This window comes from Geotrypetes seraphini, chromosome 2 (assembly GCF_902459505.1).
Source record: "Geotrypetes seraphini chromosome 2, aGeoSer1.1, whole genome shotgun sequence".
Classification (NCBI taxonomy): Eukaryota; Metazoa; Chordata; class Amphibia; order Gymnophiona; family Dermophiidae; genus Geotrypetes; species Geotrypetes seraphini.
This window is the reverse complement of record NC_047085.1, coordinates 519,605,527-519,631,239: the sequence shown is the minus strand read 5'-3', so window position 1 is coordinate 519,631,239 and position 25,713 is coordinate 519,605,527. Positions and strand designations below refer to the sequence as shown.

The 25,713-nt window shown below is 43.0% G+C and overlaps 1 pseudogene; it reads left to right on the top strand.

The window, feature by feature from the left end:
* Nucleotides 1-25,713, top strand: part of LOC117355034 — a 113,567-nt pseudogene that overhangs the window by 9,968 nt on the left and 77,886 nt on the right.

The window sequence follows — 25,713 nt, the reverse complement described above, 5'->3', positions numbered from 1 at the left end:
ACATGAAAAGTCATCACCTATTTTTTTTGCACGTGAGTATGGCTGGCGACTGCTACGAGTAGCATCTGGCTGCAGGTGGAGGTTACCACAGGCATGCGCCAGTCGATCAGGTGACCCTTAGTGCTGCTCGTCCACGACACGCCCCACTGCTTTTCTTGTCCGGTGACCAGCCCTCCTTTGATGCTAGTTCCTGTTTCCAGCAAGGCGGGACGCCTCAGCGGGAGAGAAATTTTGATGGGAGAGAAATTGTGGCATGGGTGAAGGGCTGCCGGAGAAGGAAAGTAGTGGGATTGTTCTGGGACAAAAACAATCCACCACTGCAAGGTATCTACTGCTGTACTCCGCTATCTCCATTGCTCTTCAACGTCTACATGTCCTCACTAGGCACGCAGCTAACCCAGTTAGGGATAAAACTATTTAGTTATGCAGATGATTTTACGATCATCATCCCATTCTTTAATTCTATCTCTGAAACTATTCCTAAAGCTTCAGAAGCCATAAACGTGATGGAGCACTGGATGACAACCTTTAGGCTCAAACTTAATTCAGAAAAGACAACTTTCTTCATTGCTTTGCCACATCCGCTTGACACTAAATTACCACTATGTATCAATAATCTTAATTACCCTATCCAACCTACCATAAAGATACTAGGTGTAACTTTGGATCAGTGCCTAACCATGAGAGACCAGGTGGACTCCTTGATCAGAAAGCGATTTTTCACTCTCTGGAAACTCAGATCCATTAAAGCTTATTTCGATACAGCGGCATTCAGAACCCTAGTCCAATCCCTCGTACTGAGTCTACTTGACTACTGTAACATCGCCTATTTAGCAATTTCCCAAAAGAACATGCAGCGTTTACAATTGATGCAAAATTCAACGGTCAAACTGATCTTTGGGCTGAGGAAGTTTGACCACGTGACACCCTACTACCGGCAGCTGCATTGGCTGCCAATGGAGGCGCGCGTAAAGTTTAAATTTGCCTGCTTCTGCTTCAAAGCACTACACGGACTTGCCCCTAAATATATAACTGACCTTTTCATCTTCTCAGCCAACAGATACAAGAGAAGCTCACATTCCAACTTCGTTTCCCCCCCAATGGGAGGTTGTAAACTGAAAAAACACCATGAACATCTTCTCTTGCACCAAGCAGCATCATGGGGTAAAGACCTAGAACAATTGCTTTCGCCCACTACTTATAAGGAATTTAGGAAACGTCTGAAAACACACCTGTTCCTAAAGTATCTAGACAACTGATCCTCTCTTCTCTCTCCCCTCTATAGCGATTAACTTGTTCTATTGATCACTCTCTCCTCAAAAATGGATTTCCTGTCCTATTAACCCTCTTTCTTCCTCCCCTCTTAAAGTCAATCAATTTGTACCTTTGCTTAATCTTTGTAAACCGCATAGAACTTCACGGTATTGCGGTATATAAGCTGTTATTATTATTACTGCCACAAGGTCCGGTCCTGTGTGCAGTTTAACTGAGTGGTTTTGTCCTTCCGAAGGAAGGAATTGTCGGCGCAGCTTTATTGGAGCGCTTTTGTCTTGCGCTCAGTTGACGTGCTACCTTGCGGGATAGGTCTAGAGAGTAGCTAGATGAGAAAAGAAGAGATGGCAGGATTCCCAGGGACGGGAGTCTGGTCCCTGAATGAGTATCTTGTATTGTTAATCTGAATGTTTTCATTTGAAACAGAATATGAAGACCTATTTATTCAGTTTAATTCTTGATACCGTGCCATAAACTCCAGTTGATTTTCAGTTATCCTATAAGTTGGGATTTTCTGTGCTTGTGGCATACCTTCTTGAAAATTTCTATCTTTTGCTTTTTTTTTTTTTTTTTTTTGGGGGGGGGGGATTGAATGGCTCACAGCATTATAGATTTTTTATTCTTGGTCTCATCTTCTGTTACTAGCTAAGGAAGGTGTCTAGCTTATATGAATTGAGAGAATGACCTTAGTCCAATTCTGGGACTTGTAATAAGGACAGAGTGAAAGATAATGTTACATTGTCAAAGAGAGTGAGAGAGACAGAAAGACCTGGAACAAAGGTGGGAGGACTCGAAATGTTAGCAGAAGGAAGATAGAAGGAGAAACCTGAAACAAAGGGGGGGAGGCAGATGTTGAACTTAGGGGTGTATAGAGGGAAGAGAGAGAAAAACTGCATAGAGGTGGAAAGATTCTGGACCAAGGAGGGAGGGAGAGAGTGAGAGAGAGGCAGAGACAGACCTGGAAGAAAGGAGAACAAATGCGGGACATGGGAAGGGCAGACTGGATGGACCATTTGGTCTTTATCTGCCATCATGTTTCTAAGACTTGAGGCAGATGCTGGACTATGGGAGGTGCAGACTAGTGCTTCACGATTCACGATTCGAATCGGTTCATCGATTTACTTCGGGTGAATCGATTCCAATCAGTTCAAAACAAAAAAAAAACCGGCTTCCTGATTCTGCCGCACCTGCTTTAGAAGGCGAGGGGGGAGGGTCAGTCGGGAAGTGCTGCTGTCAGCTTCCCCTCCCCCGGCTTCCGGCTCCCACCCCCTCGGCCTTCCGCTCTCCCTGGCCTCCCCACACTGTTTACCTTCCAGCCGGAACAGCCTGCAAGCAAGATCACGGTGTTAGCGATCTTAGTACCGCTTCGGAGCTGGTTCCTCTGTCGCGATCCCGCCCCCTCCTCTGGGAATAATGATAGACAAAGTCTGCATGCACCATGCAACTTCAAATCAGCAAAATGGTTCAGAAGGCATTCGCAACCATGCGCAACTTAAGACAAGTCCGAAAATACTTCAACAACGAACAATTCAAACTCGTAATACAAACACTAATCCTAGGACTCCTGGACTACTGTAACATACTTTACCTGTCATGCCCTAACAACATGCTAAAACAATTACAAACAGTCCAAAATACAGCAAGACTAATATACTTGCTGAAAAAATACGACCACATTACCTCAGCTTTCCAAGACTCACACTGGCTCCCAGTACAAGCACGCATACAACACAAATTCTACTGCACCCTATTCAAAGCCCTAAATGGAAATGGACCAAGCTATCTGAACAACCGCCTAATCTGGAAAAACATATCCAGACCAAGGAGAACTCAAGCACATTTTACCTACCCCCCAATCAAAGGCATGCAAAGCAAAAAAATAGACCACCATCGGTAAAGTTGGCAAACAACAAGCTTTTAGAAGCCTATTTTTTTTGCTTTCTTACTACTATTTAGTTCCTTGTACTCCTTTTTAATAGTCTCCTGATCTCCAGTTAATTTCTTAAAAGCCAATATCATGTCTTCTCAGTCCTCTAACATCTCGGTCCTTTGGGGCCACCGCCCCCATTAGTCATAGAACATCTGCTTTTTGTCAACCTTTAATTACCGAAGTTCCTATCATTTCTCATTCTCTTTCTAAACATACCGAAGTTCCTATCATTTCTCATTCTCTCTCTAACCATACTTCAAATAATACATTCATGAAATTAGGCCTCATTAATATAAGATCTCTTAAAGGTAAATACCACCTCATAAAAGAAGCCATTCTCTCTCAGGATTTACACATCCTTTGTATTACTGAATCCTGGCTAAGGGTGAAGAAGTCTATCTCTCCTTCTGTTGTCCTCCTGGTTACTCTTATTTATTTAATCATCGTCACAAACATAAAGGTGGTGGTTTAGCCATCATCTCTTGTGATAATTTAGTTAGCACCATAGACTACTCTTCTGGGAATGTGGCCATCGAATTCCTCCAAGTTAGGCTCAATATTAATCCAAAAATTGATGTCTTATTACTGTATATTCCTCCACCTATCGGCCAAAACAACCTAACTCTCCTTCAAAACTTAATTTTCGATTTCTGCTCTTCCTCAAATCATCCTTGGGTCCTTGGTGACTTTAATATCCACTTCGATGAATTAACTAATCTTATCACCAGTGAAATACTAACACATACCAATATTCTTAATCTTCAATCATTAGTTCAAGGCCCAACACACTCTGCAGGACATACTCTAGACATGATTTTAATTCCAAAATCACAAACTGTTATTTACTCTGATCTTCGTGTTACACCAGTCCCCTGGTCAGATCATCACTTCATTTCAACCAAGATCCACTCTTAAGCAAAAAATAAAAGATCCACAGCCTAAAAAAAATATTTCATATCGTGATTATGCAAAATTATAATTATCAAATATCCTTTCTTCATTCAACCCAAAAACACTAAACCTAAATGCTGATACATTAGAAGAACAGCTCATCATCTGGAACTCAGCAATCCAATCTCTATTATAGAAAGAAGTGCCTTTAATCACCAAAACTATCTCTTCACGTAAAATACAAAATCCCTGGTTTTCAGATGAACTTTTCTTGCTCAAAAGACAACTAAGATCCCTTGAGAGGAAATGGCGTCAAAATAAATCACTTACAAATTTAAAATTTTATAAAGAACACGCTTCCTACTACAAGATGAAAATTAATTGTGCCAAAAGAAATTACTATTCTACTAAAATCTTAAAAGCAAAAAATCCTTCCATTCTCTACTCTGTTTTGAAATCTATTGCCCCTATCTCTCAGAAACAAGACATTAGCCTTAAAACCGGCCCAACAGCCCAAGATCTTGCTGACTATTTTTGCAAAAAAAATTGTGATATGCATTACAGTAGTGATTTCTATTCCGCCAATACCTTGCGGTTCAAGGCGGATTACATAAGATTTATCAGGAGTTACAAGAATTGTAACTTTACATAAGAATTGTCATAGGAATTACAAAGGAGTTATATAAAAATTGTCGGGAACTTGAGGCAATACATGTTGGGTAATTGGAAACATTTTAGATTTGAAAGGGGTAGTGGGTGTGGTGGTGGAGATTGGGAAGGAACTGGTTGTGTTAAATAAGTTTTATGTATTTTTGAAGAGTAGGGTTTTAGTTTCTTTTTTGAAGGTTTTGTAGTCTGTGGTCAAGGACAGCAGATTGGTGATTTGTCTTTCTACTTTTGCTGCTTTGGAGGCCATTAGATTGTCATATAGTTTTCTTCGCTTGACGTTTTTGGTTGGTGGGTGTGTAAATAGTGAGTGGATTCTCCTGTGTCTGGTTGAGGTGGATTGAGTTAGTCCGTTGTTCTGAAAGGTCACTTTGGGCAGCCACAAAACATAGAGACTTGAAGACAGCAACAGGTTTTATTAGCATACGTATGCGACTCCTGAACCCCAAACTGGCTTCAGAAGTCCAGAAACCAGGAAGTTGCAGAGATATTTATACATTCTTCTGGCTATACAACTGAATTCTAGAAAAAACTTTTCACGTGTTACTTTTCTTAACAATCATTGGTGCTAAGCTCACACTAGCAGGTCGTTAGCAGGTCACTTATCTAAGTCCTGCAGTCTTTCTGTTACATGTCGTTTATACTCAGATAGCCATAAGAAGCTAGAATGCCCAAGCTGAAACACCCAGTGCAGGCAGACTAGAACATGAGATAAGTTAGGTCTGCATCTAAACATAATTCAGCATTTTATTAAAGAGAAAACTTAATTCAACACTTAGGAAAACCAGTCCCAGACTCCTTCAGTTCCAGTAGGATGGGTTTTCTCCATTAATAGCTTTGAAAAGTAGGCAGTAGAATTTGAAGTATATTCTTGCTTGTATCGGGAGCCAGTGTGAGTCGTGGTATGCTTCTGTGATGTGGTCAAATTTTTTCAATGAGTCTTAAGGCTGTATTTTGTATTGTTTGTAATTGCTTTATCATGGTCGCTGGGTAAGGGAGGTATAGTATGTTGCAGTAGTCAATTAGTCCAAGGATGAGAGATTGTACCAAAAGTTGGAATTGTTTCTTATCAAATAATTTTCGGATTTGTCTTAAGTTTCTCATAGTTGCAAATGATGCTTTTATTACTTTGGTGATTTGAGGATGCATGGTACAGCCTCTGTCAATCAGTGCTCCAAGAAGTTTTAGTGTGGTTTGAATGGGGTATGAGATCGAGTTTATTGCTATGTTTGTTAAGGTTGGAGTTTTGCTGTTTTCTAGGAGGATGAAATTTGTTTTGTCAGGGTTGAGTTTTAGTTTGTATTCAGTCATCCATGTTGCTACTGTTTCAAGTGTTTTGTATATTGTGCCTGTTATGATGGGTTCTGGGTGGTCGAAGGGGAGGAGAATGGTGATGTCATCTGCTTAGCAGTATGAGGTTATGCCATGTTTGTCTAGGCAGGAGCTGAGAGAGATTATGTATAGATTGAATAGTGTGGAAGATAGAGGTGATCCCTGAGGAACTCTGTAAGGGTTGGACCATGGTTCTGATTTTTTTTTAATTGTTTTAACCCTATAGGTTCTGGATTGTAGGAAGCCTTTAAACCATTAGAGAACCTTGCCTGAGATTCCTACGGAGTCTAGCGTTTGTAGGAGGATGTTATGGTCTACCAGATCGAAGGCTGCAGAGAGGTCTAGTTGTATGAGCATGATTTTCTTGCCTGTACTGAGATATTGTCTAGCTGTGTCCATTAGTGTTCCTAGTAGGGTCTTGGTGCTGTAACATAGTAACATAGTAGGTGACAGCAGATAAAGACCCGAATGGTCCATCCAGCCTGCCCAACCTGATTCAATTTTAAATTTTTTTAAATTTTTTTCTTAGCTATTTCTGGGCAAGAATCCAAAGCTCTACCTGGTACTGTGCTTGGGTTCCAACTGCCGAAATCGTCGTTAAAACCTACTTCAGCCCATCTATACCCTCTCAGCCACTGAAGCCCTCCCCAGCCCATCCCCCACCAAACAACCATACACAGACCCAGACCGTGCAAGTCTGTCCAGTACTGACCTTAGTTCAATATTTAATATTATTTTCTGATTCTAGATCCTCTGTGTTCATCCCACGCTTCTTTGAACTCAGTCACAGTTTTACTCTCCACCACCTCTCTCGGGAGCACATTCCAGGCATCCACCACCCTCTCCGTAAAGTAGAATTTCCTAACATTGCCTTTGAATCTACCACCCTTCAACCTCAAATTATGTCCTCTGGTTTTACCATTTTCCTTTCTCTGGAAAAGATTTTGTTCTACGTTAATACCCTTCAAGTATTTGAACGTCTGAATCATATCTCCCCTGTCTCTCCTTTCCTCTAGGGTATACATATTCAGGGCTTCCAGTCTCTCCTCATACATCTTCTGGCGCAAGGTTTGGTATCAGTGAGTTTTCTTACAAGGTTGAAAAGTACTTTTGAGTCTGGTGTTTCAGTGCCAATTAGTTGGAGTAGTAGGCTTTTCGTTTTTCCTTTAATTTGATTTTATATTGTTTGATTTGGTTTCTCCATGCTGTTTTAGTTTGGTCTTGTTTCTGTTTTTTCCAGATTCTTTCGAGGTGTCTACAATGCCTTTTTAAATGGAGTAGTTCGGAGTCGAACCATTTGTCTGAGGGTCTACAGATTTTGTTTTTAGTTTTTATTGGGGCTAGCTCGTTCATAGTAGATTCACTTAGTGTACGCCAGTGATTTACGAATTCTTTGGGGTTGATGGTGTCGATTGCGAGGTCTACTGTGTCCCAGAAAGTAATAGGTTTGATTTTCTGTCGTGTTTTGAAGAGTGTTTTTTGGGGTGTGGGTTTGTGGTTATTTTGAGCCCAGTTTATAGTGAAGGTATATTTGTAGTGGTCTGACCAGAGAGAGGGGTGCCAGGCACCGTTAGATATGTGGATGTTTTGTGTGTCGAGGTTAGGGGACGCGAATGCTGCAATGTCAAGTTGGTGGCCTTTTTCATATGTGGGTTTGGGGTTAAGGATCTGGTAGGATAGTGTATTGAGATATGAAAATATTCCCTCTACTTGGTTGGAGGAGTGGTCTTCTAGGTGGAGATTTATGTCTCAGAGGAGTAAGTTATGTGTGGAAGTTAGTGAGTTCTGGAAAATAAATTCTTCGAATTCTTATTTTGAGGAGTTCCATTTTCTGGAGTGACATAGCAGAGAAGACAAGTCAGGTTTCCTGTGAGTGTGTTATCGGAGAGTTGACAGGCTAGTAGGTCCAAATGAGGGGACTTTTAGGTTGAGGTTGTTTTTTACTAGGATAGCTAGCCCTCCCCCTCGTTTGTTTTCTCGACAGACTAGCTCTAGTTTGTATCCGTTTGGGCAGAATTCTATTATGCTTGGGTCAGAATCCGATGTGAGCCAAGTTTCAGCTAAGAATAGGCAGCCTAGTTGTTCTTTAGTCAGCCAATCCTTGATAAGTTCTGCCTTTGGACTGATTGATCTAATGTTCATGTATGCGCATGCTATTGGTGCGAATTTTGTGAGGGAGATGGGGGTACAGATTGAGTTGAGGAAGGTTCTTGGAGTTGCTTGGTATTTTTGAGTGTTTGTCTTGGGCTTTGGCGGAGGTCTTTTTCCCCAGATAGTAGGAATGCTTTTGTGGCTGGAGAATGGACATGGTGTCAGAGTTCTAGGGGTGTGGAGTTTCCTAGCTGGTTGAGTTTGTAGGATGTTGTCAGGATTGGGATAGCGTATGTGTGGTATCCTGCTGTTTTCCAGTTGGATATGAGAAGGGATAGCAGCAGGAAGACAAGCACGATTTTAGGTTGGCGGGTTGCCATTATTGATGAGTAGAAGTGCTGGGGAGTTGGGTGCTGGATATGTAATTTGTTTGTTCTGACAGTGTTTTCTGTCTCTTGGCTGTGGCCTTTGCCGATACGGGAAAACTGGTGAGCTGCCTATTTCCTGTTTGCTTCCCTGCTGACGCTTCACAAAGGCGCGCACTAAGGGCGCATGCGCCTTTGTTGCGCACCTTCATCAGCGTGCCGTAGGTGCTTCAAGTTTAAAGAACGGTCCCCTGCTGGTTAGGGAGAGGGGCGGAGCAGAGCTCCCACGCTGTCCTCTCCTCGGGTCTCGGTGGCTCTGCTGGTGGCTGTGAGAAGGCCCGGCAAATGACTGCGCGCTGTGGGCGCTTCAAGTTTAAAGAACGGTCCCCCGCTGGTCAGGGAGAGGGGCGGAGCAGAGCTCCCACGCTGTCCTCTCCTCGGGTCTCGGTGGCTCTGCTGGTGGCTGTGAGAAGGCCTGGCAAATGACTGCGCGCCGTGGGCACTTCAAGTTTAAAGAACGGTCCCCCGCTGGTCAGGGAGAGGGGCGGAGCAGAACTCCCACGCTGTCCTCTCCTCGGGTCTCGGTGGCTCTGCTGGTGGCTGTGAGAAGGCCCGGCAAATGACTGCGCGCCGTGGGCGCTTCAAGTTTAAAGAACGGTCCCCCGCTGGTCAGGGAGAGGGGCGGAGCAGAACTCCCACGCTGTCCTCTCCTTGGATCTCGGCGGCTCTGCTGGTGGCTGGTGGCGGGCTAGTTGGTGTCCAAAGACGTTCTTACCCCTTCTGGTCAGGTGGAGCCCGTCTGGTCCCTATACTCCTTGCAAATCCATGGAGAGGCGCTGCAAGGACTACAGAGACCAGACGGGCTCCACCTGACCAGAACGTCTTTGGACACCGACTAGCCCGCCTACTTCGTAGGGCTTTAAACTAGGTAAGTTGGGGGTGGGTATACACTCACGTACTAGCGTAAGTAACCAACCAACCAAACTAGGTAAGTTGGTGACAGGTACACACTCACATACTGGCGTAAGTAACCAACCAGGTGAGATAAGTTGCCAATCCATTTCTGAGTCAGAGGTAAGTACACACTACATTTCTGAGACTGAGGTAAGTAAACACATTGCAAACAGTAGTATAGGAGTCCAATTAGCCCAAGCAGGAATATCTCCACAGAGACAAAGCAAACACAAGGTATGGAGAGCAATGTACGTTAATGCCCACAGTTTGGGCAATAAGATTCTGGAATTAGAGACGGAAATGAGGAACGCTGACCTAGATGTGGTGACGATATCCGAGACCTGGTTTACGGACTCCCAAGGGTGGGACATGGCTATACTGGGATACAACTTACTTCATCGAGACAGAGAGGGCAAAATGGGAGGAGGGATAGCACTATACACTAAAGAGGACATTAAAGTTACCAAAATTGCAGATATCAAGTACACCGGGGAATCCCTCTGGGTGAATTTGGCTAGGGGGAAGGACAAATGCCTGTATCTTGGCATAGTATACAGACCTCCAAGACAACAGAATGACATGGATATAGAATTAGTCGAAGACATAGAGAATATCACTTTGCGTGGAGACACAGTGTTGTTAGGAGATTTCAATATGCCTGATGTGGATTGGAACAAACTTTCCAGTACGACCAGCAGCAGCAGCAAGCTATTAACATTTATTAAGGGAGCAAGACTCAGACAAATGGTATTAGAGCCCACTAGGGATCAGGCGATACTAGATCTGATACTCACCAACGGAGAAAGTGTCACAGAGGTCTCGGTAGGCGATTCGTTGGCCTCCAGTGACCACAACATGATATGGTTCAACCTCAGGAAAGGTTTCACTAAATCAAACTCATCAACCAAGGTCCTCAACTTTAAGGGCACTAACTTCAAAAGCATGGGAGATTTCGTCCATCGGGCGCTGCAAAACCAAGCCGAAACAGATAATGTAGAGGTAATGTGGTCAACTCTGAAATCTATCATACACGAAGCAACCAACCGCTATATAAAATCAGTAAGTAAACGGAGAAGAAACAATAAACCACAGTGGTTCTCCTCGGAGATCTCAGACCTCATAAAAAAGAAGAAAAGAGCATTCATCTCCTACAAACAATCAGGGAAGCAAGAATCGAAGGAGGACTATATGGCCAAGTCAAAAGAAGTCAAAACAGCAGTCAGAGAGGCCAAACTCTGAATGGAGGAGAATCTAGCGAAGAACATCAAGAAGGGCGATAAATCCTTCTTCAGGTATATTAGTGACAGAAAAAGAAACACAGATGGGATAGTACGCCTCAGGAAACCTGATGGGAACTATGTAGAATCGGACTCCGATAAAGCCAAACTTCTAAATGAATACTTCTGCTCAGTCTTCACTTGTGAGGCGCTGGGATGCGGTCCTCAGCTGCAGACAAGGGAGAGCTCGGAAGACCCGTTTCGAAATTTCAAGTTTACACCCAGCAGTGTCTATTATGAGCTATCAAGACTCAAGGCGAACAAAGCTATGGGACCAGACAAACTACACCCCAGGGTGCTCAGGGAGTTGAGTGACGTCCTGGCGGAACTGTTATCCACACTTTTCAATCTTTCCCTAAGTACAGGAAGAGTCCCGTTGGACTGGAAAACGGCTAACATCATTCCACTCCACAAAAAGGGATGCAGGACGGAGGCTGCGAATTACAGACCGGTGAGTCTCACATCGATAGTAAGTAAACTTATGGAAACACTAATCAAAAGCCAATTAGATACGATCCTGAACGAGGAGAATCTACGAGACTCCCATCAACATGGATTTACAAAGGGAAGGACCTGCCAATCCAATCTGATCAGCTTCTTTGACTGGGTAACAAGAAAGCTGGATATAGGGGAGTCCCTGGACGTCGTGTACTTGGACTTCAGCAAAGTGTTTGATAGCGTCCTACACCGCAGGTTATTGAGCAAGATGAGTTCGATGGGATTAGGTGAAACATTAACTGCATGAGTTAAGGACTGGCTTAGAGGTAGACTTCAGAGGGTTGTGGTAAACGGTACCCTCTCCGATATGACGGAGGTGATCAGCGGAGTGCCGCAGGGCTTGGTCTTGGGCCCGATCCTATTTAACATCTTTGTAGGAGACTTAGCTAAGGGGCTTCAGGGTAAAATTACATTATTCGCCGATGACGCCAAACTATGCAACATAGTAGGCAAAAGCACTATAGACAAAAGCACAGTGCCCGACAAAAGCTCAATGCCTGACAGTATGACGCAAGACCTACTCCTACTGGACCATTGGTCAAAGACTTGGCAACTAAGTTTCAATGCCAAAAAATGCAAGGTCATGCACCTAGGCAGCAAAAATCCATGCAGGACTTACACCCTAAATGGTGAAATCCTGGCAAGGACTGTAGCTGAACGAGACTTGGGAGTGATCATTAGCGAATACATGAAGACTGCCAATCAAGTGAAGAAAGCTTCATCCAAGGCTAGACAAATCATGGGTTGTATCTGTAGAAGTTTCATCAGCCGTAAGCCCGAGGTCATAATGCCGTTGTACAGATCCATGGTGAGACCCCATCTGGAATACTGTGTACAATTCTGGAGGCCACATTACCAAAAGGATGTGCAGAGAGTTGAGTCGGTTCAGCAAATGGCCACCAGGATGGTCTCAGGACTAAAGGATCTCCCGTATGAGGAACGGCTGGATAAGTTGCGGCTATACTCGCTCAAGGAACGCAGAGAGAGGGGAGACATGATCGACGTTCAAATATGTCACGGGCCGTATCGAGGTGGAAGAAGACATCTTCTTTCTTAAAGGACCCACGGCAACAAGAGGGCAACCGTTGAAAATCAGGGGTGAGAAATTTCATGGCGACACCAGAAAATATTTCTTCACTGGTTGACCGCTGGAATAATCTTCCACTACAGGTAATCGAGGTCAGCAGCGTGTCAGATTTTAAGAAAAGATGGGATTGGCATGTGGGATCTCTTCATGGAGGAAGTTAGGGGGTAGGTCCCTAGTGTGGGCAGACTGGATGGGCCGTGGCCCTTTTCTGCCGTCATTTTCTATGTTTCTATGTTTCTGTATGAATTAAATTAAATACTACTAAGACAAAACTCTTATTGGTTTGGCCCCAAAATAGATCTGTTGCTATCTGCCAGACACTGCTGTTAATTTTGGGTGATATCCTGGAAATTGAATTTTCATCTAAAATTCTGAGATTTTTTCTGGACTCTACCCTCTCTGTCTGCTAAGTAAATAATGTAACAAAAAAATGTTTCTTTAGTCTTTGCTAAGAAGGGTTCTCCATCTGTTTCATCAACAACACTTTGCTGTTTTGGTCCAGGAAATTATACAGGCTCAATTAGATTATGTCAACTCTCTTTATATTTGCTTAAGTAAGTGTAAATTGAAAAGGTTATAACTTATTCAAAACACGGCAGCCGAATTGATATTTGGCAAGAGTAAGTATGATCACATTACCCTTTGCTGAGAGTTCTTCATTGGCTTCCGGTTTATCTGAGAATCCAATTTAAATGTGCTGGTGTAGTATTTTTTTATACGGGATTATTTCTCCATTGGTTACCATTTCTTTCAGTTCTCGAGAGCCTTCAAATTCTAGAAATCAAAAATATAAACTTGCTTTTCCTTCTGTCAAAGAAATTAAAGCTTTAGGCAATTTATGCCGATCTTTTGTATTCTCGTTTGCAAAAATTTGGAATAAATCCCTTCTGAAGTTAGACTTCTTCCTTTCTTATCATCCTTTCAGAAAATTCTAACTGATTCTTCTATTTTAAATTAATGATCATAAAGGATGAGGTTGTAATGTAATATTTTTTCCTTGTCCCATAATTATCTGTAAACCGAGTTGAGCCCTATTGTAGGGATGAATCAGTATATAAAACCAAGGATTGGATTGGATTATGAAGAAAGTCCACATTCGTTCTTCTCCAGTCCCTCATAACTTCTCCTGTCTCTAAGAATTTATTAAATAAGTCTGTGAGAGGACCTGCAAGAACTTCTCTGAGCTCCCTCAATATCCTAGAATGGATCTCCGATTCCATGGCTTTGTCCACTTTTAGTTTTTCCAGTTGTTCATTAACACTTTCTTCTGTGGATGGCGTGATATCTACTCCAATCCCATATATAGAAACATGATGGCAGATAAAGACCAAATGGCCATCCTGTTTGCCCATCCGCAGTAACCATTATCCCTTCCTAAGAGACACCAGAATCACAGATGTTAGATACACCGGGGAATCCCTCTGGGTGAACCTGGCCAGAGGGAATGAAAAATGCCTATACCTTGGGGTGATATATAGACCTCCCAGGCAACAGGAGGACAAAGACATGGAATTAATCGAGGACATAGAGAACATCACACTGCGCGGGGACACAGTAATGCTAGGAGACTTCAACATGCCAGATGCAGATTGGAACACACTCTCCGCGACTACGGGTAGCAGCAAAAGAATATTAACCTCCATAAAGGGTGCACGTCTCAAGCAATTGGTATTGGAGCCCACCAGGGACCAGGCGTTACTAGACCGCCAACTAGTTCTCACCAACGGAGATAGCGTCACGGAAGTCTCAGTAGGAGACACACTGGCCTCCAGCGACCATAATATGGTATGGCTCAACCTCAAGAAAGGTTTCCCTAAGACAAACACAGCAACAAGGGTTCTCAACTTTAGAGGCACAGACTTCAACCGCATGGGAGGTTTTGTCCATCAGGAGCTACATAAACAAGCAATATCTGACAATGTGGAGGATATGTGGTCGTCTCTGAAGTCCATCCTACACGAAGCAACAGACCGATACATAAAAACAGTAAGTAAACGCAGGAGAAACAAAAGACCCCAATGGTTCAGTAAAGAAATTTCAGACCTAGTTAAACAGAAAAAAGACGCATTTATCGCCTACAAACATTTAGGCAGAGAGGGGGCGAAAGAGGACTATCTAGACCAGGGGTGTCAAAGTCCCTCCTCGAGGGCCGTAATCCAGTCGGGTTTTCAGGATTTCCCCAATGAATATGCATTGAAAGTAGTGCATGCACATAGATCTCATGCATATTCATTGGGGAAATCCTGAAAACCCGACTGGATTCCGGCCCTCGAGGACCGACTTTGACACCTGTGATCTAGACAGATCTAAAGCTGTCAAAACAGCAGTCAGAGAAGCCAAACTCCGAATGGAGGAAGAGCTAGCACGGAAAATTAAGAAAGGGGATAAATCTTTCTTCAGCTATATTAGTGACAGGAAAAGAAACAAAGATGGGATAGTACGCCTGAAGCAATCGGACGGTAACTTTGCGGAATCAGATTCTGAGAAGGCAGAACTACTAAACAAATACTTCTGTTCAGTGTTCACCCGTGAAGCGCCAGGAGCTGGTCCACAGCTGCAGACGGGAGATAACCAGAAAGACCCGTTTCAAGATTTCGAATTTACGCCCAGTAGCGTCTATGACGAACTATCAAGACTCAAAGTAAACAAAGCCATGGGACCGGATAACTTACACCCCAGAATGCTCAGGGAGTTAAGGGAAGTCCTGGCAGAACCATTATCTGTTCTTTTCAATCTTTCCCTAAGCACAGGAAGGGTCCCCTTGGACTGGAAAACCGCCAACGTAATCCCACTCCACAAAAAGGGCTGCAGGACAGAGACAGCAAACTACAGACCAGTGAGTCTCACGTCTATAGTGTGTAAACTCATGGAAACACTGATCAAACAGAATCTTGACACAATCCTAGACGAAGAAAAACTGCATGATCCACACCAACACGGGTTCACCCAGGGTAGATCCTGCCAATCTAATCTGATTAGCTTTTTTGACTGGGTTACTAGACAACTGGACGCTGGAGAGTCACTGGACGTGGTATATTTGGACTTCAGTAAAGCATTTGATAGCGTCCCTCATCGAAGATTACTGAACAAGCTGAAATCGATAGGATTAGGAGACACTCTAACTACATGGGTTGGGGATTGGCTGAGCGGTAGACTTCAGAAGGTGGTGGTGAACGGTACCCCATCCGAAGCATCAGACGTGATCAGTGGAGTGCCGCAGGGCTCGGTCCTAGGCCCGATTCTATTTAACTTATTCATAAGAGATATGACGCAAGGACTTAGAGGAAGGGTATCACTGTTCGCCGCCAACGCCAAACTTTGCAACATAGTAGGCAAAAGCTTATTACCTGATAATATGACACACGACCTACTGTTGCTGGAACAATGGTCAACTACTTGGCAGCTAGGCTTCAATGCTAAAAAATGCAAGATAATGCACCTGGGTAAGAGAAACCCGCGTAGAACTTATGTACTAAATGGTGAGACCTTGGTTAGGACCACGGCGGAACGCGACCTAGGGGTGATCATTAGTGAGGATATGAAGGTTGCCAATCAAGTGGAGAAGGCTTCCTCCAGGGCAAGACAAATGATGGGGTGTATCCGCAGATTTTTCGTCAGCAGGAGACCTGAAGTTATGATGCCGTTGTACAGAGCCATGGTGAGGCCTCACTTGGAGTACTGTGTTCAGTTTTGGAGACCACACTACTGAAAGGACGTGCTGAAGATCGAGTCGATTCAGCGAACGGCCACCAGGATGGTATTGGGGCTCAAGGATCTCACGTATGAAGAAAGATTTAAAAAATTGCGGCTGTACTCACTTGAGGAAAGAAGAGAATGGGGAGATATGATTGAAACATATAAGTACATCACGGGACGCATCGAGTCAGAAGATAATATCTTCTGGCTCATGGGACCCTTGACCACCAGAGGGCATCCGCTGAAAATCAGGGGAGGGAAGTTTCATGGCGACTCCAGGAAGTACTTCTTCACCGAAAGAGTAGTGGATCATTGGAACAGACTCCCACTCCAGGTGATAAAGGCCAGCAGCGTGACGGATTTTAAGAGAAAATGGGATACTCACGTGGGATCTTTAAGGGAGTAAATTCAGGGGAGGGGATACTTGGAATGGGCAGACTTGGTGGGCTATAGCCCTTTTCTGCTGCTTTTTTCTATGTTTCTATGACTGTCCCAGGTTTTCTTGAAATCATTACCTGTAGTAATAGCAGAAGTGTAGAATTATTTACACCACACCCAGAGAGACACAGACATACCATCTTAGAGAAACACAACTCACCCTACAGACAAGCCCAGTAAATCCTTTTGACTTTCTGTGTAATTGTATAAATTGACACCAAGATGGGAGCCTAAGCCATTCAAGAATACAGTACAAAGTCACTGTGGCACACAAATAGAGGCAAGATAACTGGTCAATGGCTGGTGTAAGTTGGTGTGCCTAAGTGCATGATGCTCAACTGATAGTATTCTATAAGACGTACAGGTCACGTGGAGACATTCATGCTCCATCCACATGTACGCTTCCCCTTTCGGTTGTACGCTAAGTAACTTCCGTGGCCCAGTTATACAATAATGCCTGATGGTGATGCAGAAGGCGTTGAGTGTGTTTCTGGTTTGTGTTTCAGATACGGGTGACTTTTGAGGAGATCGCTGTCTCTTTCTCCCAGGAGGAGTGGGAGTATTTAGATGAAGAGCAGAAGGAGCTTTACAGGGAGGTGATGAAGGAGAATTATGAGACTCTGATCTCCCTAGGTAAGGATTGCTTTATCTGCATCTTGTGGCAGTGACGCTTGGGCTGAACCGGAGTGACCCACCCAGCCCCCTGCCACAAGAAGTAAAGGTTTGTGACCCGGAGATTCCAGTGGCTATTGCACCTAATTGTGTTTCAATAAAGATCCACAAAACAACTGTGGTTCACAAAAACAAGTCAGTCTTTAATTAAGCTTCTCAGTTTTAAGCACAGTTCTTGTCAGATAGCAAAAATACACTTTATTCAAGAAAGAAAAAAACCCCAATTTCTTCTCAGTAACACTTCCACACAATTCACTCTTTCCAGGTTTTGGCAAAAACACACTCCTTGCTTGATAAGAACAAGAGAAATGCTTTGAAATCTCCAAAATTAGCCTAAGCGTTTTTTTTAGGTGAAATCTGTTTTTTATTAAGCAACAAACCACAACAGGTACAAACAGCAGGCAAAGTCATATGTAAAAACAGGGCTCCCCTCCCCCAAGAGGACTGGACTCTTATGTCCTCTCAGGTTACAAAACGCCCCACCCCCCTAATCCCCCCCCAAAAGCAGACCCCTCCCAACACCCCCCCAACACCCCCCCCCCCACCCCCCAGCTCAGACAGGTGAAAGGGAATACAACTGCAGTCTATTTAAGATACGACTACGAACCCAGGGAGACAAACTGTCCAAATAAGGAGTCCAAATATGAACAAAGTCTCTGCTCCGTCGACGGGAGGAAGAAGCCAGCGCGGCCTCCCATCCTAGAAGAGCATGTAGTTTATTCCTCCAGTACCAGAAGGAGGGAGGGACATCCGCCAGCCAGAAATTCAATATACACTTTTTCTAGCCTAAGCGTTTTAATTCAGAACTTTTCTACTTTCAGGAAAAATAAACGTGTTGTCCTTCATTCAATTATACTTCCTTAACAACTTAAGGCCCAAAGGCACAAGCTCTCAGCATGGCTTGCTTAACTTTCATAGAGAAACAAAGCAAAATAAAACATGAAGAAAAGAGGTGGAGCTTAACAAGATGGCAGCTCAAACCTGCACCGGGATGTCGTGGCGGTCTTTCTGAAATATTTCTATCCAGCCATGGTGAAAAGGAAGTCTAAACGCCCCGGTTTACTGGGAGAGCAGTTACCTCAGACTGGCCCGAAGGACGAGTTTGTGCAGCAAAGCCCAAGAGCGCAGCAGCCAGAAGACAATCCCTCAGCTGGAGGGAACGCGCAATCTGAAGCGCGTGTCCCATCCTTTGAGGGTGTCAGCTTGTCTCCAGAGGAACGGAGTCCTCCGGTTCGCCCCGAGGCATCGGGTGCGGAAATGGCAGTAGTAGGAGTGGAGCAGCCGATGCGGAGTAAGGTCCAGGACACCCTCTTGCTTACCCGGCAGGGCGTGGAACCCGGAGCTATGAGCAAGCAGGAGGAATGTGCAGTGTTAACTATGCAGCCGCGAGGAGAGGAGGACCAGATAAAAATGATTTCTGATATTTCTGCAGCAAAACGCAAGTACTATTGCTTTAGCAGGGGAAATCAGAAGTGAGTTTTTGCCCCTACGTAAACCTAAAGTCTTTAATATGGAATCAATTTGGGAGGCCATTTCTAGTCTCCAGATTTCCCTGGGAAACCAGATACAGCAACTTTTTCAACGTTGTACTGGGGTCCTATCGGAAAGTTTGGAATTGAAGAATAAAGTTTCGGCGTTGGAAAATAAATCAGATGACTATGACACCAGAATAAAATCTTTAGAAACGCAAGCACTAACTTGGGTTAAGGATAGTGCAAGTCTTCATTTCAAGAAAGAAATGGTGGAAAACTCCATTAGGAGAACTAATTTGTAGATTATTAACTTTCCGTAATTATTTTCCATATCGCCAACTGATATGTTTAAGCATTACTTAAGTGAAGTTTTGAAAGTATCTGACTCATCATATCCACCTCTCTCTAAAATATTTTACTTACCTGTGAGATCTAGGTCTCAAAATCCTAATCAGCAGAATTTATCTGCAGATAATTTGGATTTAACTAATTTCCTGGAGAGGTCGGAAACTGAGTCTCAAGTACCAGCTACCTTAGTACAGTTTGCTATTGATTCAGATAGGGAATAGTTGTTAAAATTGTTCTTCAAATATAAAGATTGTTCTCTTTTTGTCTTAATATCATAAGAATGTACCCAGATGTTTCACGTCTGACACAGAAGAGAAGAAAACAGTTTCTTATATTGAGACCTAAGGTGGTTCAGTTGGGGGCGACCTTTGTTTTGAGGTACCCCTGTAAATGTGTCACGGTATATAAAGAGAACAGATATGTTTTCTATGAACCGCAGCAGTTATCTAAATTTATTGCATCTCAGGAAATTAAGTAATTGCTTATTCTGATTCTTTTAATCCATTTAGAAAATATGCTGAACGGCAATCGAGCCTCCTTTTGATATTCCTAGTTATATAATTTGTATGTTAAATTTCAGCAACTTCAGCTCCATCTCTACTTAATACTGGACTAACTATATTGTGTAATCAAAATTTACCTTGAATTATTTGGATTAGTGATATTTTTCTTTTTCATGATATTTTTCTTGTATTTTGATTGTGATTGTCCCCAAATTGACCTCCAAAAATTGAGTATCAAAGGACAATAGAACAACAGATGATCCAATCAATGTCCCTATGTCCAGATGGCAGTGCCAGCATCTATTAGATTTAGAACTATCTAATTTTTGTAAACGAACAGGGGTCCAGAAACTTCTATGTAACAAAAAACAAAACAAAACATGTTTGTCTCTTAGATGCTGACGCTATACATCTCATCCTCCAAGTCCAAATTCGTGGCCATTGAGATGCAGAAATATACTGCTTTATCTCAATGCTCCAAATGTCTCTAAGACTAGTTTTTGGTTTTTTATTCAAGAATTCAGATATTAATTTATACCACTGAGCAGCCTGCTGTTCTAGGAAATCTGTCTGGAAGCATAGGACCTACAAGCTATAATGATTTTTTTTAGATTTCGCCAATCAGGGCACCCCCTTCTGAATGGTCTGCTTCAACTACAACCACCTATAATTTTGAGACTGTGAAATACATCATCTAGTGTACGTATCCCTGCCTGCATCAAGTGCCTCCAGAAGATCCCAGACTTGCCAATTTGAATCTTGGAGTTTAGCCATAAAGATTGATAAGTGTATTTCTCAATTAGAATATCCATTAAATTGTTAATAAATTTCAAGGTTTTTCATGTGTCAAATAAAATACTATTGTCCTTAACATCTGGGTAACTTGATACTCATCAGTAAGACATGGTAAAATGACATTAGATAGGTATAAATTACCATCCAAACCAGACTGTTTGGGGGCAGTATATAATTGAGTGTAGAAATCACTGAAAGCCGTGAAAATTTCCTGATCTATCCTAATGAGTGCTCTATGTTTGTTCTTTAGGTGCAACACCCATCTGGGACTCCGAGCTTGAGCCACCAGCCTGGCCAGGAGAGTGCCCGGTTTGTTGACATGTTTGAATAATTGAAATTTATAATATTGAGCAAATTTATGGGCTTTTTCATGAATCAGATGATTTAGGGATGCTTAGGACTGTTCCGGAAGGGGTAGTCCCATACCATTGTCTATCTTGATGGACCCTAGCTTCCCATCTCTTAAATCCTGCCTCTCCCACGTGTCTCTTATGAGCACAATAAGAAATGATCTCTTCCAGGAGAACAGCTTTAGCTGCCTCCCAGAAAAGAATGGGTTGAGAGAGATGTTCACTATGATCTTTCATATACTAGTGCGGATAAAGGCATGAAATTTGGTGTCAAAATAAGTGTCTGGGAAACCTCCATCTCTGTGGGCCAGGGACCCCATCTGCGTCCTGCATTTCCAACCAAACAAATGCATGGTCAGACACAGGTTGGACCAATACCTGCCAGGTGCAGCCCAGAGGATAGCGTGGATGAAATCCAGTCTAGGGACTCACAGAGTCTGTCCCTTGGTGTATTTGGTTTGCCAGTAACAGCATCTACTCTTTGCACATGTGTGACCCTTTGGAGCACCTTCAGAAATAGGGCCCCTTTTTTCATAACAGTGCATTCTGTTTCTAAATAGTTCATACCCTTGGTGATATTGGGACGTCTAATGCACCACAGAGATTGCCTTCCTGGCTTGACAGATCACAAACAGCTTATCAAATTTATCAAATAGAAGAATATGACTAAAAGAAAGTGTCAACAAATAACTGTTCTGAGTAATTGTCTAAATATACCCCTATCAAAACAGTTCCGTATCTGTCCTACCAGAGAATTCCAAATCTTAACTCCTGCACTGCAGAGAACCATTTTGCCAGTATCAAGCAATCTTGGATTCACGGTCGTCTTCAGCAGAGCGATTTTCTAAACTAAACTAAAACCTAAATTTATAGACCTGGTCATCTTCAAATAATAAAGCTCGACTCTGTTTACAATAAATTAAAAGAATGAGAGACAAAAAAAAAGAAAACCAGAACTTACAATTTTGAGAGTAGCTAAGTTTTTACATTTTTGCCAAAGGATTGAAATGAACCTAATTCTTTTAACCTAAGGGTATAGTGTTCCAAATTTCTGTTAGTTTAAAAGGATAGGATTTCCCCAATTTACCAATCGAAATGATATCTTTGGGGGATGGGAAAGAAAGTTTGAGTTTTTGCATGGTCCTGGCCAGACCCCGCTTTTGAGAATTCTAAAAAAGTGGTACAAGGAATGAACATATACCAAATAGAATCTTAAAAGTTAAACAGGTGTATTTAAAAAGTATCCTGGAAGGTATCGGAAGTCAGTGGAGTTTAGCCAACAGTGGGGATACATGTTCAACTTTGCAAAAAAAAAAAATCAACCTAGCCACGGTGTTCTGAATTAACTGGAGCCTCTGAATGCTGGTCTTGGTTAAACTTAGAGAGTTTGAATTACAATAGTCTAACCGAGAAAGGATAATAGATTGAACACATCATCTAGTTTGTTCTCCAAGTCAAGCAATCGCTGTTGCAAAGCTGTGTTAGGGCCTGCCACCGCCTTTGATTGGTCCTCCAATTCTCCCACTCATCGTTGAATCTCGTCAATTTCAAGACCCATACTATCCAAGCGTTTGTGAGCAGCAGCATCTGCCTTATCAAAAATACCTTATTTTTGTCAAGTGCCGCCTCCATCAATGCTGTTACCTCAGCTATTATCTTGGCAGTCCATGCGACGAGGATTGAGGATCTGCCATCAAGACCTGGACCCTTCAGCTTCTCAGGGTCCTTCTTTTGAGATTTCGATGACATGGGATCCCCACTCAGGGTTAAGAAGCTCAGCAAACAATGTTCCAACAGGTAGCAAATTTGCCAAAGGTCCCGGGGTTTTCGAAAGTGCAGGTATGACTAGTAAGTTGCTTAAAAAGACCAGGGGAAAAAAGTGATCTTACATTGTTGGATTTCCTCAGATTCCCCAACTGTATCTCACTGGCGCACCTTGATGCTACAGCAGGCTTCCATGGACCGTTTGCGAATTGCTTCTCTGGATACACCACTTGGCCGGACTTTTAGTCTTTGTTGGGAACCCTTCTGGCTTACATTGACTTCTAGAGCTCGAAGTCATCTGCTTAATGCCTGATTTTTTACCCTGAATTTGTTCTTGGAATGGAAAATGTGTGTCTTGTACTGCTTTGTAAGTTTTGGTTTTTTTTTTTTTGTTGTTTTTTGGTTCTTTGGGATGGGATGGATTGGGGGGTGGGAGGGAAGGGATTTTGGGTGATGGTGAAGTTCGGAAGATTGTTGGTATTCATGTATTTCTGTGAACACCATGTTCTTTTATTCTGTTGTTTTTTTTTTCTGAAACATTAATAAAAATACTTTGAAAAAAAAAAAAAGACCAGGGGAAGCATAGAGCTCCACTGCTTAGCGTCCTCTCCATCTCATGGCACCACGTGACTCTTAGGTATCTTTAATTCTTTATTATGATTATTCATTACAATAATAACAAATGTTCATGAATATCCACAAAAACTGTATATAAAATACATTGAAACATATATAAGGTAATAAATCAACTTGATCTAGTCCACATTATACTGGTCACCAGAATTTTAACTAGGAAATCAACTCTTATGTATAGTCTACCATCATGGACAGGCAAAATTGTGGCTTACTTTATACATCATGTCTCCTACTAAAAGGCTAACTTTAGATCAAGAAGTTCTCATGCCTGTAAAAGCATGTCTGTTCTGTCTTGTTGTGTAATACCAGAAGTGAAGACTACAGATCTCAATAGTAGATAAACTATTGGATTTATAGTTACTTTATACATCATACATCATCCTCCCAATTGAAAATAACGATAATAGAAATTAAACTTTTAACAAAGGTTTTTCCTTAATAAAATCTTCTAGCTGGGTTGGATCAAAAAACACATATTTATCACTTTCATACGAAATAAGGCATTTGCATGGGAATTTTAAAAAGAAAGTGGCTCCCACTGCCAAAGCCTTAGGCTTTAGCTGAAGGAATTGCTTCCTTTTAAACTGAGTATGTCTCGAGATATCCAGAAAAATTGTCACTCGTTGACCACAAAACAGATCTTGGTTTTTAATATATAATTTCAAAATAGCCTGTTTTTCAAGATCTGTCTTGAAGGCCACTAACAGAGTTGCCCATTTACTAATTCCTGGAACATAAGCAGTGCCTCTGCCGGGTCAGACCACAGGTCCATCCCGCCCAGCAGTCCGCTCCCGCGGCGGCCCAAAACAGGTCAAGACCTGTCTGAATCATCAGAAGGGGCTCCCTTGCCACCTTGGTTTCCCATTTAAGTCCTGCCTTCCTATCGAAGTCCTAGCCCTCCGGTCTTGCACATGCACGACCAGGTTAGTTTATACTCATTACCTGATTAACTTCCTATACTTGTGTTACATCCCAGCTCCTCCCTCAGTATCCCACGATCCCTTTATCCCTCAGGAATCCATCCAATCCCTGTTTGAATCCTTGTACCGTATTCTGCCTGATCACTTCCTCCGGTAGCGCATTCCAAGTGTCCACGACCCTTTGGGTGAAAAAAAACTTCCTTGCATTTGTTTTGAACCTGTCTCCCTTCAGTTTCTCCGAATGCCCCCTCGTATTTGCTGTCCCCTTCAGTCTGAAGAATCTGTCCCTATCCACCTTCTCTATGCCCCTCATGATCTTGAAGGTCTCTATCATATCTCCCCTGAGCCTCCTTTTCTCCATCTTTAGAGGATTCGAGAAATTGATACATTCAAACTATCAGGTGAAACTAATTGGTCCATACAACCACCTTCTGCTATTTCCTTAGAAACTCTTGGAATGTAATAGAGGTTATCAACTTCAAAGGTATCCACATTAGCATAATGTAATTTATCCCTCAGATACATTTTCAAGAGTTCTATGGGAGAGAGGTACACTTCTCTCTCGTTATTCGCGGGGGATAGGAGCAGAGTCGGACCGCAAATGGCGAAAAACCGGCTCTGACCCACCCCCGCCTCCCTTCCGCCTTCCCCTGGCATACCGGCCTTACCTGGTGGTCTAGCTGGTTTTCGGGGCAGGAGCGATCTTCCTACGCTCCTGCCCCGTGCAGATAGCCATTAGGAAATGGCTGTGGGGAGTTCTCGAGAGACTACGGGAACTCCCCACAGCCATTTCCTAATGGCTATCTGCACGGGGCAGGAGCGTAGGAAGATCGCTCTTGCCCCGAAAACCAGCACTCCCAACCGGCAAAGCACACTATCCCGCAAGCCGGAATTCAGCTCCTGCGCACTACTACAGACAGGCGCATGCCCGATGCCCGAACTCAAACGGCCAGAAAACAATTGCTCCCTCGTTCCCCGTGCCGCCAGTGCCTCTATGTCTACAGCGGAGCGACTGTCCCGAACAACGAGGCCTGCACAAAATGGAACACAAAGCCCAAATGACTCACCCAGCTATCCTGCACGACACAGCCAGCTAAGGCCGGGATGCCGGGGGGAAGACAAAAATATGGGGGGGGGGTTTCTCCTCCTCACCCCAAAAAAATCGCGATTATGTGAAATCGCGAGTAGGGAAACCGCGAATGGGGAGGGGGAAGTGTAATGTGTAATAGGAAAATTTAAAAGATGAAGGTTTTTAGCCCTAGTAGAATTCTCCAGTTTCTCTAATTTAGCATGTATTAGCATACCATCTTTGATATTAGAAGTAGCATTAACTTGTAAAGTATTTACAACTTAATCTAATTTGTCCAACTTTTTTGCTGTTTCTTCAAATTTAGCTTCAAACTCATTAGTTTTAACAGTAACATCAGATGAAAATTGACATAAATTTGACACGGTTTTTTGTAAGGATGACTCTATTCTGTTAACAACTAACCATACATCGTTAGAGTGATCACTTTATCCTTAGGTTGGATATCAGGGTCCATCCCCGTAGACATCTGAACGGGGATCAACCCTTGTTTCCCCTAAAGATTGTCCTAAAACTCCAATCCAGATATTGTAGATAATTGTAGGGGCGAGACTGCTCCCTCAGACTGAAGGGAAGAGTCTACTGTCCCAACAGAATATAGTGGTTGAGGAAGTGGTGAAGGTTCCCCAGAGGATATTGAAGCAGCTTGAATATACTACGTGACTCTTA